Source organism: Chiloscyllium plagiosum, chromosome 12 (assembly GCF_004010195.1).
Source record: "Chiloscyllium plagiosum isolate BGI_BamShark_2017 chromosome 12, ASM401019v2, whole genome shotgun sequence".
NCBI lineage: Eukaryota > Metazoa > Chordata > Chondrichthyes > Orectolobiformes > Hemiscylliidae > Chiloscyllium > Chiloscyllium plagiosum.
The window spans coordinates 63085948-63100422 of record NC_057721.1 but is presented as its reverse complement, the minus strand read 5'-3'; the positions used below and the strand labels follow the sequence as shown (position 1 = coordinate 63100422).

General features: G+C 42.2%; 1 protein-coding gene across 6 annotated transcripts in view; it reads left to right on the top strand.

Annotated features, from left to right (window-relative positions):
* The first annotated feature begins 8049 nt into the window (after window positions 1-8049).
* The window catches only part of dop1b (DOP1 leucine zipper like protein B), a 139550-nt gene continuing 133124 nt past the window's right edge, over window positions 8050-14475 (top strand). For 3 of the 6 annotated variants that reach the window (XM_043701245.1, XM_043701238.1, XM_043701241.1), the window contains exon 1: window positions 8104-8556. The gene's annotated coding sequence lies outside the window, so the exon portion shown is untranslated. Of the gene's footprint in view, window positions 8557-14475 lie in introns of all 6 variants that reach the window. The other 3 variants (XM_043701244.1, XM_043701243.1, XM_043701242.1) reach the window with 3 other exon arrangements.

The following is a 14475-nucleotide window of genomic DNA, read 5'->3' as shown; positions in this document are numbered from 1 at the left end:
AGGGGGCATAGCTTTAAACTAAGGGGGGGTAGGTATAGGACAGATGTTAGGGGTAGGTTCTTTACTCAGCGAGTCGTGAGTTCATGGAATGCCCTGCCAGTAGCAATGGTGGACTCTCCCTCATTATGGGCATTTAAGCGGGCATTGGATAGGCATATGGAGGATAGTGGGCTAGTGTAGGTTAGGTGGGCTTGGATCGGCGCAACATCGAGGGCCGAAGGGCCTGTACTGCGCAGTATCCTTCTATGTTCTATGTTCTATGAGTGTAGAGTGGTCTAAGTCTCTGAGAGGCTGAGTGTGGGAGTGTGTGTCTGTAAGGGTGCGCGTGAGTGTCTGTGTGCGTGTCTGTGTATATGTGTGTCCGTGTGTATGTGTGTGTATAGAAGTGCCTGTGTGTGTGTGTGTGTGGGATGCGTCTGTGTGTGTATATAGTGCAATGGTGGTCACCTGTAATGTGACATGAACCCAAGGTCCCGCATACACACAGACAGACACAAATAGATGAAAGACTCAACAGACAATCAAGGTATTTCTTAATGTATAATTTCAGTTACATAACACTGTAAATGTTTGCTATAAATTCTGTGCCTTACAATTGTGTTCCCCACTATCACCTGATGAAGGAGCGGCGCTCCAAAAGCTAGTGTGCTTCCAATTAAACCTGTTGGACTATAACCTGGTGTTGTGTGATTTTTTAACTTTGTACACCCCTGTCCAACACCGGCATCTCCAAACCATAATCTAAACAAGATAGCCATGATTCCTCAGGATGGATTTGATGCACCCCATTCCAGCATCAAGCTTGTACAGCGAATGTATATTTACAAGGTTGATTATAAGGCCATTCTAATAAGCTGTGGAACTGTACAAATCCCAATGTGTACACTGATTAGTGAAGATAGGTTTGTGAGATACTATAGTACAGAATCTCCTAGCTGACTCCTCAGTGAGGACACTGAGGAAAGAGCTCATTTGACCCGTCCATTTCAAAGTGGATTTGAACGCAGGATGGAGCCCATTAAGAGATGCGAGGAAATTCTTCAATGCTGTTGCAAATACAGCAAACATATCATCCATATATCAGAAATATGCAAGGGATAGAAAGTTGGTTCTCATTTTATCAAAAAACTCCTTTCTAATGGAATCAACAACGTTCTGTCAACATCCTGGGAGTCACCATTAATGAGAAACAGAACAGGAAAGCCATTATAATATTATGACTACAAGAACAGGTCAGAGACAAGGTATTCAGTACCGACTAATTTCCTTCCTGATGTCAAACATCTGTCCACCATCTACAAGGCACAAGTTAGGAAGGTGATGGAATACTCCCCATTTGCCTGGATTGGTGTAGCTCCAACAACACTCAAGAAGCTGGACATCATCCAGGGCAAGACAGCCCACTGACTGGCACCATATCTACAAACATTTACTCCCTTCATCAGTAACCCACAGTGGCTGCAGAATGTAGCATTTACAAAATCCATTGCAACCACCTGACGAAGGAGTACAGCTCCAAAAGCTATGCTTCCAATTAAACCTGTTGGACTATGGTGTTGTGTGATTTTTAATCTTCAAAACCTGTCATCACTGCCATCTAGTGGGCAAGTAGGTACATGGGAACACCAGAATGTGCAACAATGATCCCAGCTGATCTTAACCAGACAATCCAGATTCAAGACTGAAATCTCACTTGATAGATCACATTTTGCTTTTTTCTTTCTTTAATGAAGTGGTCTTTCACTGAAGCATAAGCACATAATGCTGTCAATTTTATTTTAAGAATCAAACTTTTTTTTATTCATTCATGGGATGTGGGTGTTGCTGACGAGGGCAACCTTTATTGTCTAACCATAGTCGGCCTTCAAAACTGTTACAGTCTATGTGATGTAGATAAGAACATTGAACATTACAGCATAGTATAGGCCCTTCCGTCCTCGATGTTGCACTAACTTGTGGAACCAATCTGAAGCCCATCTATCCTAACTATTCCATTTTCATCCATATGCCTATCCAATGACCATTTAAATGCCCTTAAAGTTGGCGTGTCTATGACTGTTGCTGGCAGGACATTCCAGGCCCATACTACTCTCTGAGGAAAGAAACCACTTCTGACATCTGTCCTATATCTATCACCCCTCAATTTAAAGTTATGTCTTTTCATGCTAGCCATCACCATCTGAGGAAAAAAGGCTCTCATTGTTCACCCTATCCAACCCTCTGATTATCTTATATTTCTCAATTAAATCACCTCTCAACCTTCTCTCTAATGAAAATGGCCTCAAGTTCCTCAGCCTTTCCTTATAAGGTGTTCCCTCCATACCAGGCAACATCTTTGTAAATCTCCTCTGAACCCTCTCCAATGTTGCCACATCCTTCCTATAATACGGTGATCAGAACTGTACGCAATACTCCAAGTGCAGCTGCACCAGAGTTTTGTACAGCTGCAACATGAGCTCATGGCTCTGAAACTCAATCACTCTACCAATAAAAGCTAACACACCGTATGCCTTCTTAACAACCCTATCAACCTGAGTGGCAACATTCAGGGATCTACATACATGGATACTGAAATCTCTCATCTACATTACCAAGAATCTTACCATTAGCCCAGTACTCTTTATTCCTGTTGCTCCTTCCAAAGTGAATCACCTCACACTTTTCCGCATTAAACTCCAGTTGCCACCTCACAGACCAGCTTTTATCTATGTCCCTGTGTAACCCACAACATCTTTCAGCACTATTTACAAATCCACCAACTTTAGTGTCATCTGTAAATTTACTAACCCATCCTTCTACGCCCTTATCCAGGTCATTTATGAAAATAACAAATAGCAGTGCCCCAAAACCAATCCTTGCGGCACACCACTAGTAACTGAACTCCAGGATGAACATTTCTCATCAACCACCACCCTCTGGTCTTCTTTCAGCAAGCCAATTTCTGATCCAAACTGTTAAATCTCCCTCATTCTCATGCCTCCATATTTTGTGCAATAGCCTACCACGGGGAACCTTATTAAAATCCATATACTCCACATCAACTGCTTTACCCCAATCCACCTGTTTGGTCACCTTCTCAAAGAACTCAAAAAGGTTTGTGAGACACGACCTACCCTTCATAAAACAGTGTTGACTATCACTAACCCAACTTAATCCCCTCTAGATGATTATAAATCCTATCTCTTATAACTTTTTCCAACACTTCACCAACAACCAAAGTAAGGCTCACTGGTCTATAATTTCCAGGATTGTCTCTACTCCCCCTCTTGAACAATGGAACAACATTTGCTATCCTCCAGTCTTCTGGCACTATTCCTGTAGACAATGATGACATAAAGATCAAAGCCAAAGGCTTGACAATCTCCTCCCTGGCTTCCCAGAGAATCCAAGGATAAATCCCATCCAACCCAGGAGACTTATCTATTTTCGCACTTTTCAGAATTGTTAACACCTCCTCCTTGTGAACCTCAATCCCATCTAGTCTAGTAGCCTGTATCTCAGTATTCTCCTCGAAAATACTGTCTTTTTCCAGTGTGAATACTAATGAAAAATATTCATTTAACCTTTCCCCATCTCCTCGGACACCACACACAACTTCCCACTATTGTCCTTGATGGGCCCTAATCTTACTCTCCTCATTCTTTTATTCCTGATACACCCATATAAAGCTTTAGGGTTTTCCTTGCTCCTATCTGCCAATGACTTCTCATGTCCCCTCCTCGCTCTTCTTAGTTCTTTCTTTTGGTCTTTTCTGGTTAACTTGTAACTCTCAAGTGCCCTAACTGAGCCTTCACGTTTCATCCTAACACAACCTTCTTCGTCCTCTTGACAAGAGATTCAACTTCTTTAGTAAACCACGACTCCCTCGCTTGACCACTTCCTCCCTGCCTGACAGGTACATACTTAAAGCTCCACATTTCAATTGTGCCCATCCCCTGCAGTTTCCTTCCCCATCCTGTGCATCCTAAACCTTGCCTAATCACATCATAATTGCTTTTCCCCCAGCTATAACTCCTGCCCTGCAGTATATACCTATTCCTTTCCATCGCTAAAGTAAACATAACCGAATTGTAGTCACTATTACCAAAGTGCTCATCTACCTCCAAATCTAACATCTGGCCATGTTCATTACCCAGTACCAAATCCAATGTGGCCTCACCCCTTTTTGGCCTGTCTACAGACTGTGTTTGGACAAAAACGGACCCATCTAAAGTACTCGAACTATAGTATTTCTAGTCAATATTTGGAAAGTTAAAGATCCAATAACAACTACTCTGTTATTCTCACTCCTATCCAGAATAGTCTTCGTTATCCTTTCCACTACATTCCTGAAACTATTCGGAGGCCTATAGAAAACTCCCAACAGGGTGACCTCTCCTTTCTTGTTTCTAACCTCAGCCCATACTACCTCAGTAGACGAGTCATCAAATGTCTTTCCTGCCACCGTAATACTGTCCTTTACTAACAATGCCACACCTCTCCCTCTTTTATCATCTTCTCTGGTCTTACTGAAACATCTAAATCCTGGAACCTGTAATAACCATTCCTGTCCCTGCTCTATGCATGTCTCTGAAATGGTCACAACATTGAAGTCCCAGGTACCAACCCATGCTGCAGATTCACCCGCCTTATTCCAGATGCTCCTGGCATTGAAGTAGACACACTTCAAACCACCTTCCTGCCTGCTGGTACTCCTGCAGTCTTGAAACCTTATTCATGACCTCACTGCTCAAAACGTCCTGGATACTGGAACTACAATTTAGGTTCCCATCCCCCTGCTGAATTAATTTAAACCCTCTCGAAGAGCATTAGCAACCCCCCCACCCCCTCTCGAGGATATTGTTAACCTGCTGGTTCAGGTGTAGACCATCCTGTTTATAGAGATCCCACCTACCTCAGAATGGGCCCCAATTATCCAGGTATCCAAAACCCTCTCACCTGCACCATCCTTGTAGCCACGTGTTCAACTCCTCTCTCTCCCTATTCCTTGCCTCGCTAGCATGTGACCCGGGCAACAAACCAGAGATAACAATTTTGTTTGTTCTAGCTGTTAGCTTCTACCCTAGCTCCCTGAATTTCTGCCTTAAATGCCCATCCCTTTTTCTACCTATGTCATTAGTGCCTATGTGGAACACGACTTGGGGCTGCTCTCCTTCCCCCTCAAGGATCCCGAAAACACGGTCCGAGACATCATGAACTCTGGCACCTGGGAGGCAACACACCAACCATGACTAATGCTCTGCTCATATCCCCCTTCCCTTCTGAACAAGAGGGACAGACTCTGTGCCAGAGACATGTACCCCATGGCTTACCCCTGGTAAGTTGTCCCCCTCAACAGTATCCAAAATGGTATACTTGTTATTGAGGGGAACAGCCACAGGGGATCTCTGCACTATCTGCCTCTTCCCTTTCCATCCCCTGGCTGCAACCCCTCTGCCTTTTTCTTGTGACTAGCTCCCTTTAACTCCTCTCAATAAGCCCCTCCTCCTCCTGAATGATCCAAAGTTCATCCAGCTCCAGCTCCAGTTCCCTAACGCATTTTTCGAGGAGCTGGAGTTGGGCGCACTTCCCGCAGATGCAGTCAACAGGTAACCCTAACCTCCCACATTCTGCAGGAGGAACATTCAACTGCCCTAATCTCCATTCCCACTATTTTAAATTCCCAAAGAGACTGTTGAAAAATAAAGAATTTTTAAAAACTACCTTACCAATCTGGTGCGCAGAACCTTTTTTTTGGTTAGAGGAGGAGGATGGGTGAGAGATACTACCTAAGTAGTGTTTCGGATAAAGCAACCACCCAAATATAATACTTCACTTACTCAGCAGTCTCTGTCTGCTCCTGCTCAGTCTGCATCCTGCCTATACATGAGGTAAGTTTTAAAATCAGTGACTCACCTTCCCAGCAGCCCCCTGGTCAGTGCTCCCACTCTGTAACCCACAATGTTATTAGAATCATAGAATCTCTACAATGTGGAAGCAGGCCATTCGGCCCATCAAATCTGCACCGACTGTCCGAACAGCATCCCATCCTTCCCCTATCCCTATAACCATGCATTTTTCATGGCTACACTCCTAGCCAACACATCCCTGAACACTATGGGCAATTTATCATGACCAACCTGCCTACCCTGCATGTTTTGGACTGTGGAACGAAACTGGAGCACCCAGAGGAAACCCATGCAGACGCAGGGAGAATGTGCAAGCTCTGCATAGTCACCCGAGGCAGGAATTGAACCTGGGTCCCTGGTGCTGTGAGACAGCAGTGCTAATAATTGAGCTCCCATTCCAAGGAGTTTGCCACAGTGATCGTGAAGAAAAGGCGATTCCAAGTCAGGATGGTGAATGGCTTGCAGATAGTGTGACCCCATTAATCTGTTGCCTTTTGTCCTTCTAAATGGAAGTGATTATGGGTTTGGAAGGTGCTGTCTAAGGAGCCTTGCTGAATGTCTGCAGTGCATCTTATAGAAAATATTGTTGTGAAGGCAGCCCAACTAATCTAGCTTTCAACCAAGTGTTACATTGTTACCTTATAGAGAACACTTGATGCTGTCAGGTAGTTCTGCTAGCTTTTAACTCTCTTAAAGGTACACCCACATCCTCATAACAATACACATTGCTCCTTCTAAGCAATGGTAGTGGAGGGAGTGAATGTTTGCATATGCGGTGCCAATCAGGCGGGCTGCTTTGTCCTGGGTGGTGCCAACCTTCTTGAATGTTGTTGGAGCTGCACCCATCCAGGCAGTATTCCATCACACTCCTGACTTGCATCTTGTAGATGATGGACAGGCTTTGGGAAGTCAGGAGACGAGTCGCTTACTGCAGTACTTCTGTCCTAAGGTGGCCTGATGGCTCAGTGGTTAGCACTGAAGCCTCACAGCAGCAGGGACCTGGGTTTGATTGCAACCTCGAGCGACTGTGTGTGTGGAGTTCGCACATTCTCCCTGTGTCTGTGTTGGTTTTCTCTGGGTGCTCTGGTTTCCTTCCACAATCCAAAGATGAGCAGGTCAGATGGATTGGCCATGCTAAATTGCCCATAGTGTTAGGTGCATTAGTCAGTGGGAACTGGTTCTGGGTGTGTTACACTTCAGAGTTGGTGTGCACTTATTGGGTAAAATGGCCTGTTTCCACATTGTAGGGAATCTCATCTCGACTCTAACCTGCTTTTGGAACCACAGTATTGATAATGACTAGTCCAGTTCAGTTTTTGCTCAATGATAACCCTCAGGATGTTCATTGTGGAAGATGCAGTGATGGGAATGCGATTGAATTTTCAAACTAAAATGATTACACTATGGTAATCAATTTCCTGCCTGTTCTGAACTGACGCATTGGTCTTCTGTGAACTGTCCAAATAGTTTTCCAATCGATAATTAATTCTCCTAAACCAAAAACAAGCTAATGCCTTTCGATGTTTTCTCTCTCCAATTAAAAGACACCCACAATGCAAATAAATTCACATGATTACTCCAGGCTGACTCCCCAGCCAGCTGTGCGCTGAGACATACTGGTTTGAAAATCGTGGCTCCAGAAAGACTGGCAAGTTTAATTATGAAACCTTCTCATGCACAGAGATGAAAACTCATATACCACCAGTTTAAAATCCAAAATAATTAAATACAAAAATATCAAACCTTACATCACATCCTCCAGGTCTCACACCATCTGGACTATATAATCATTTTAAAAGCTGAAACTCCCCTATTCCCAAGAGCATACTGGGTGTCCCTGAAGGCTAGAATTGAAACTGTGCCTAAATCCCTATCAGGCATTGAATTTAAAATCCTAGTCGGATCACATGTGTAATGGCAGAGAAAAGAGTGCATATTTATCAGACACAACCTATCATCAGAACTGTGACGAATGACAGATGAACAGCGTGTAAGAAAAAGAGGTTGGACTGAGTAAAACGCAGGCACAAAAACAATAAATGAGTTGTAAAGTGATTAGATGGAGACCCAATTACTACAGTTATTATAAACAGACAAGTGTTTCGCAAGGAATATTGTCATTGAAGGTGATCTGCTGTAAATAGACCTTGGAGACGTATGGAAAAAGATGCACGTTCTCCCTGCTATCTCTGTGATGTTTATCACAGGACCGACTCACTCAGGGAAGGGAGACTGCTGGGTGGATGTCTTTGGGATCAGCTGGGATTGGACTGTGCCACCTCGGCGTGTGGCAGGGAGTGAGAGCAGTCTACTGAACCAGGCTGAGGACGAAGCGCTGCCCAGAACGCCGGGGAAGGAGGGACGGACGATATTTTCAGGGAGAGGGAGTTGTGAGAGGGCAGGAGGAACGCCTTGATGAGTCGAGCTGAACTCTGAGACACAGCCTCCCCAATCTGGTCTCCCCCTGGCCAGCCCGGGTAATGCTACATCCAGAGGCGGAAATGTCAGCTCGCTCAGTGGGTTACACTGTAACAATTCAGTGACACTCCAGCCCAGTGGGTGTAATTACACATCGCGCTCTCTCTCTCTCCCCCCCTGAATAAATCCTTTAGCAGACTCCCAGCAACACCATAGTGCCTTCCCTCTGGTGCTGTGCTTTTTCAGGCTGGTGAGTACTGTCTCTGTTTTCCGTGTTCTTTCTATCGTCCATCTTCCTCTCTTCGCTTTTTCAGTAATTTCCCCTTTTTTTTCCTATCGGGCGGTAGAAGTGTAGGGGCGTTATTATTATGATTCAGTTTCTTCTTATGCCCTTGAACCGTCCCTGTGTTTTAAAGGCGGTGTTGCAATATTAATCTCTGGCTTTGCACCATCCGCACAAACAAAGCAGTTACTGTGTTTCACTAATATTGGACGTTGTTTTAAAACGATGCATCCCAGAGGACAGCTGGTTGGATGACTTGTTTCAATACCACGCACGCAGTGTGAGGTGATGACAATGATTATTCCCGACTTGATACACAGGGTACAATCAGGATCTGAATGGTTTTTATCAGGCTGCTTTTTTCACTTTAACATCTGTCGACAAACTCCACAAATGTTTTAGCCCGTGCAATTTGTTTCAGCCCCATCCTATTTATTTGCAATGCTTTAGTTCCAAGTGTAGTATGACGTTAGTTTTATTTTCTGCAACTTAGAATATAATTTTTTCCCCACCTCACCCCTTTTCTATTTTCATTTTTTTTGTCGTTGCCTTTACCCCCCCCCCCCTAACACTTATTATATGTAAATGCCTCATGTTGTTTCACTTTGTTCCTTTTTCACGAATAATATAAAACTGCATTTTGAATGGTCGCTTGAGATGTTATTTATCTGTTTTCAGCATGTTCCAATATTGTGGAGTACTGGTCAATGTTGTGTTGTGGGCAGTTTCATTTGTACTAGTCTGTTTTCTCACCATTTTTGGAATTTTTATTATGGGTTTAAGCCAGTTAATTGAGAGGAACTATCTATCCCCGAAGGTCGATTTCACTTCATTTTAATTAGCTCGTCTCCTCCAACAGTTTATGGCTATAAAACAATTTTTTTTGAATTTTTAAATTTATTTAAAAGGCATTGTTAAAATCAAATATGTGTTTTTTGAAAACAAAAAATCTTTGATAATGGGTTAAAATTATCATCTTTCATTTCAAACTTAAACATTACCTTTTATGCCCTATTTCTCATCTCCAGACCAATAGCCCTCCCCAGATACCTGCATTCCTTCAAATATTGTCTCTTCAAAATTCTCAATTTTAATTTCTCTGGTGACATCTGTACTTCAATGAGGGCCTAAGTCCTGGAATTCTACCCAGAAGCCTGTCTGGCTTGTTCTCATCCCCTTTTAAGATTCTCTTTTAAAAACTACCCCCTTGTCCAAGTTTTTGTGAACTGACTTAATATTTGTTAATGTGAGTTGTTGAATGTATGGTCTAATAATGGTTCTGTGAAAAGCATCAGGAAGGTGTATTGTTTTGATTACATTACATACATAAAAGTTGTTTGTCTTGGTTAATGATTTTGGATTCCATGCTGCAACATCAAGGTTGCATGGTTTTGGCTGAACATTGTTAAGCATGATTGGTCTGTCTTCAAATGTAACTAAGCTAATTTGTGATGTAAATTTGGGGTGAAGTATCAACCCAAATCTCAAATAAGTGTTCTTCCTCCAGGCAGTGTCTGGTCCATCTGTGACTGCACTAATCCCTTATTATCTTCAGTATTATTAAAAAGCAGAACTGCAGGAGTTGCTGCTAGTGTATAGGAAATACACATTAAACTGCAGGCACCAAACTGGGGAACAAATAGTCATCACTTTAACACTGAGGTAGTAGATTAGTGCCATCATTGGCAATTGACAGTTTGGTGACGACTCAAGTTCCACTGCTCATTCTGGCTTATTAAACATTGTTTAGCATGATTGGTCTGTCTTCAAATGTAACTAAGCTAATTTGTGATGTAAATTTGGGGTGGGCGGCACGGTGGCACAGTGGTTAGCACTGCTGCCTCACAGCGCCAGAGACCCGGGTTCAATTCCCGCCTCAGGCGACTGACTGTGTGGAGTTTGCACATTCTCCCAGTGTCTGCGTGGGTTTCCTCCGGGTGCTCCGGTTTCCTCCCACAGTCCAAAGATGTGCAGGTCAGGTGAATTGGCCATGCTAAATTGCCCATAGTGTTAGGTAAGGGGTAAATGTAGGGGTATGGGTGGTTTGCGCTTCGGCGGGTCGGTGTGGACTTGTTGGGCCGAAGGGCCTGTTTCCACACTGTAAAGTAATCTAATCTAAAGTAATCTAATCTAAATCTAAATGAGCATCTCTAACTTTTATTTTTGGTGTTTTGTTTATCTTGCAATATATTTGTACTGTTGATGCTCACTGTTCCTTTCATTGTTTTAAAAACTGAACTGAAAGTGGTGAGGGCATTGTCCCTATTGAGCAGTTTGATATCTCTTGTTCCCATCATTCCTCTCTTTAACAAGGTCTACTTGAATTCCCACAATGGGTTGACTTTACTTTGGGTTCCCTCTGTTGCCTTCCCTTGTAGGTTTTCATCTTCTTCATCTGTCTGTACCTGCAGGTGTCTTCCAGTCTTGCTTGTGCTCTACCTACTTTGCACCCCTTACTACCTGCATTTTAAATCGCTCTCACCCACTTTGAATTGCTGAACATTTTCCCATTCCTTTCGAACCCTCAAATCAGCAATGCTTTTGATTTCGTCTTTGCCTTTCATGATCTCTTTCATCCTCTCTGACTTGACCAGTGTTTACAGCAACTTGTAACGTGCTCTAAGACACAAGGAGTGCTCTAGAATTAATGCAATGGTGCATATGTTCCAAACAGATTTATTTTTACTGACGTTTGTTATATGTAAAACAGTGTATGATCACCAGTAAAGGAAAAATGCATTATGTTTGGGCCTAACATCTCTCTGCAGATTTTTGTATTTTTTTAAAAACAACACTTAACCGCTATAGACAAAATATTTCCTTCTGTGCAGCTGCTGAAGTAAACCTCTTAATCGCAAAAACAAATTTAGCATAAAGCATAGATATACCAGACTAGTCTGTGTTTAAGACTTTTAGCTTTTGTTTTTGCAATACTAAAATATGGTTTGGATTATCATTTTAAAATGAGAAGCATACATTTGATTTGACTCAATGTTTTAAACATTTATTTTGACATGGTTACTATAGTTAAATTTTGAGATGTTTTACAATAAATGAAAAAAATTCAAAATGATGTGTATCCACAAACTGTTGAAGGAAAAATGAGGCAACCCAATTACAATGAAGTGAAATTGCTATGAATGCATGTTAGAAAAAGGAGATGGACAAGAATTATAAGCTTAGGAGCAATGAGTACAGCATTTAAATCCAAATCCTTGCATTTGTTAACTCTCTATTGCTTTCCCTTTTAGCAGGTAGAAAATCTATAATAAAAGTCCATTTCAGTGCCAAGTTAGTTCCACATTTAATTATTGTTTGTACAAAATTTGATTTATAAACTGATTCAAAATAAGAATTTCCACTGGTCGACTGTCAAAATACCAATGGTTTTGCTCTCCATAAGAGAGAATATTTTACCTATGTACTGCATTGGAAATCGAAAACAAATGTTGGAGATCAGTGGGTCAGGCAGTATCCAGGGAAAAAAAATCTAACATTTGGAGTCTGGATGACTCTTAGTCAGAGCTGGTGAAATGTGGAGGAGGCAGCATTTATATGGTGGTGGAGGGGATGTTGGGGGAGGAATTTGGAATGCTGGGTGAGAAAGGAGTTGAGAATCCTTGTGCTGAAATCATAGAAAGCTAACATTCAAGTTCAGCAGGGAATAGCAAAGGCAGGTTGTCTCAGTGAGAAAGGTTGGAATTGTTTCCAATGGAGTTTAAAAGAGTGACGGGTGACTTGTTTGAAATGGAGAACTTGAAAGGCCTTGATCAAGTCTATGTGGAAAGGATGTTGCCTCTTGTGGATGATTCCAGAACTCGGGGATGCTTAAAATTAGGTGTCGTACATTTAGGAGAGACGAGCATTGTCTTGTCTGGGAGGATTGTGCAACTTTGGAACCCTCTAACATAGTGGAAGGTGGATCGTTGAAAGCCTTTTAAAGCTTTCTGTAGGGAAGGGAATCTGAGGTAAGTGGCGTTTGAAGTGCAAACGATCAGCCCTGATCTTGATTGGCAGAGCAGGCTGAAGGGGCCAAATTTTGATTGTATATGTATGTCATATAACTAGGAGAAAGTGAGGACTGCAGATGCTGGAGATCAGAGTCTAAAAGTGTGGTGCTGGAAAACCACAGCCAGTCAGGCAGTGTCCAAGGAGCAGGAGAGTTGACATTTTGAGCATTAACTCTTCATAAGGAATGAGGAATCGCATTCCTGATAAGCTTATGCTCAACGTCAACTCTCCTGCTCCTTGGACTCTGCTTGACTGGCTGTGCTTTTCCAGCACCACACTTTTCAAATTTGTATGTCATACATCTGATTCTAACTTACAAATGTCCAATTGGATTTTTTTTGTAGCTGGATTTCATGGAGTTTACTCTGAAAGGGGATAAAGAGTTAATATATCTAACTGGGTGCACTGTCGAGTGATGGAATGTGAATTGTCCTTGTGGGTTCCACGCCAGTGGTGAGCTATACATTTTAGGTGGGTCATTGTGTTGGTGAGGGGAAAGCTCATCTTTAGCTTAGGACAAATTTGGAAGGTGAGCTAGTGGCTGTTAGATTTTAAAATTCCAGTTAAAGATCTATCTTAAAACAAAGACATGGTAGCATCTTGCCCCATTAATGGCCTTCAGATTCCTCCCAAGTGCTTTTATAAATCAATTATATACTTTGGAAATTAGTCACAATTATTTTATGGAAAACATAGCAACTAAATTGAGCACAGCAAGTGAAAAGAATTATTTTCAGAAGTGATATTTGTTGAGATAAAATATTGGACAGAACGTGCTGCTCTTCTGAAAATAGTGGTTTCATCTTCACCTGAAAGGATAGACTGCTCTTTGGTTTAATGTTATATCTGAGGAAATGGCCTAGCTGATAGTGCAGTACTCCTTCAGTGGAATATGTATGTGTCAGCCTAGATAATTTGCTCATAATATTGAAAGTAGTAATGGCTTTATAAGCAAGGAATTATCCAAATGTCTTTTTAAATGTTTCAACAGTACCTGCATCCACCACTTCCTCTGGCAGTTCATTCCGCTCACAAACCAATCTCTGTGTAAAAACAGAAAAGTTGTCCTTGTCTTTTTTTTTGAACCTTTTCTCCTCACACCTGAAAAATAGTTTTGAATTCCCCCCCTAACCTTAGTGAAAAGACCTTAACTATGTCTCTCATGATTTTATCAACCTTTCTAGGGTCACCCTCCACCTCCTATGCTCCAGTGGGAGAAAAAAAACCCAGCCTATCCAGCCGACCTTTTATAATGCAAACCCTCCATTCCCAGCAGCATCATGGTTAGCCTTTTGTGAACTGACTCCAATTTGATAATATCTTTCCTATAACACGATGACTAGAACTGGACCCAATACTCCAGAACAGGCCTCATCAATGTCCTCAACATGATGTCCCAACTCGTATACTCAGAGGTCTGAGCAATACAAACAAGCTTGCTAATTGCTGCCTTAACCACCCTGTTAATCTGTGATGCAAATTTCAAAGAATTATGCACCTGAACCCCCAGGTCCGTATGTTCTACAACATTACTCAGGATCTTACCATTAATTGTATAAGTCCTGCCTTTGTTTGTTTTGCCAAAAGGCAATACATTTATCGAAATTAAACTCCATCTGCCACTCAGCCCATTGACCCAAATGATTTGGTAACCTTCTTTACTGCTGTCATTAGCTGGTCTGACCGACATGAATCTCCAATTACATTGCAATGTGGATGCATTGTTAACTGCCCTCTGAAATGGCCCAGCCAGGCACTCATTTCAAGGGCAGTTAGGGACTGATAAGATATGCTGGCTTTATCAGCGATACTTGTGAAGAATAGATCAAAATGCTAAAAAATCAAGTTTGTCTTAACTCAATGTTACCGAACCCA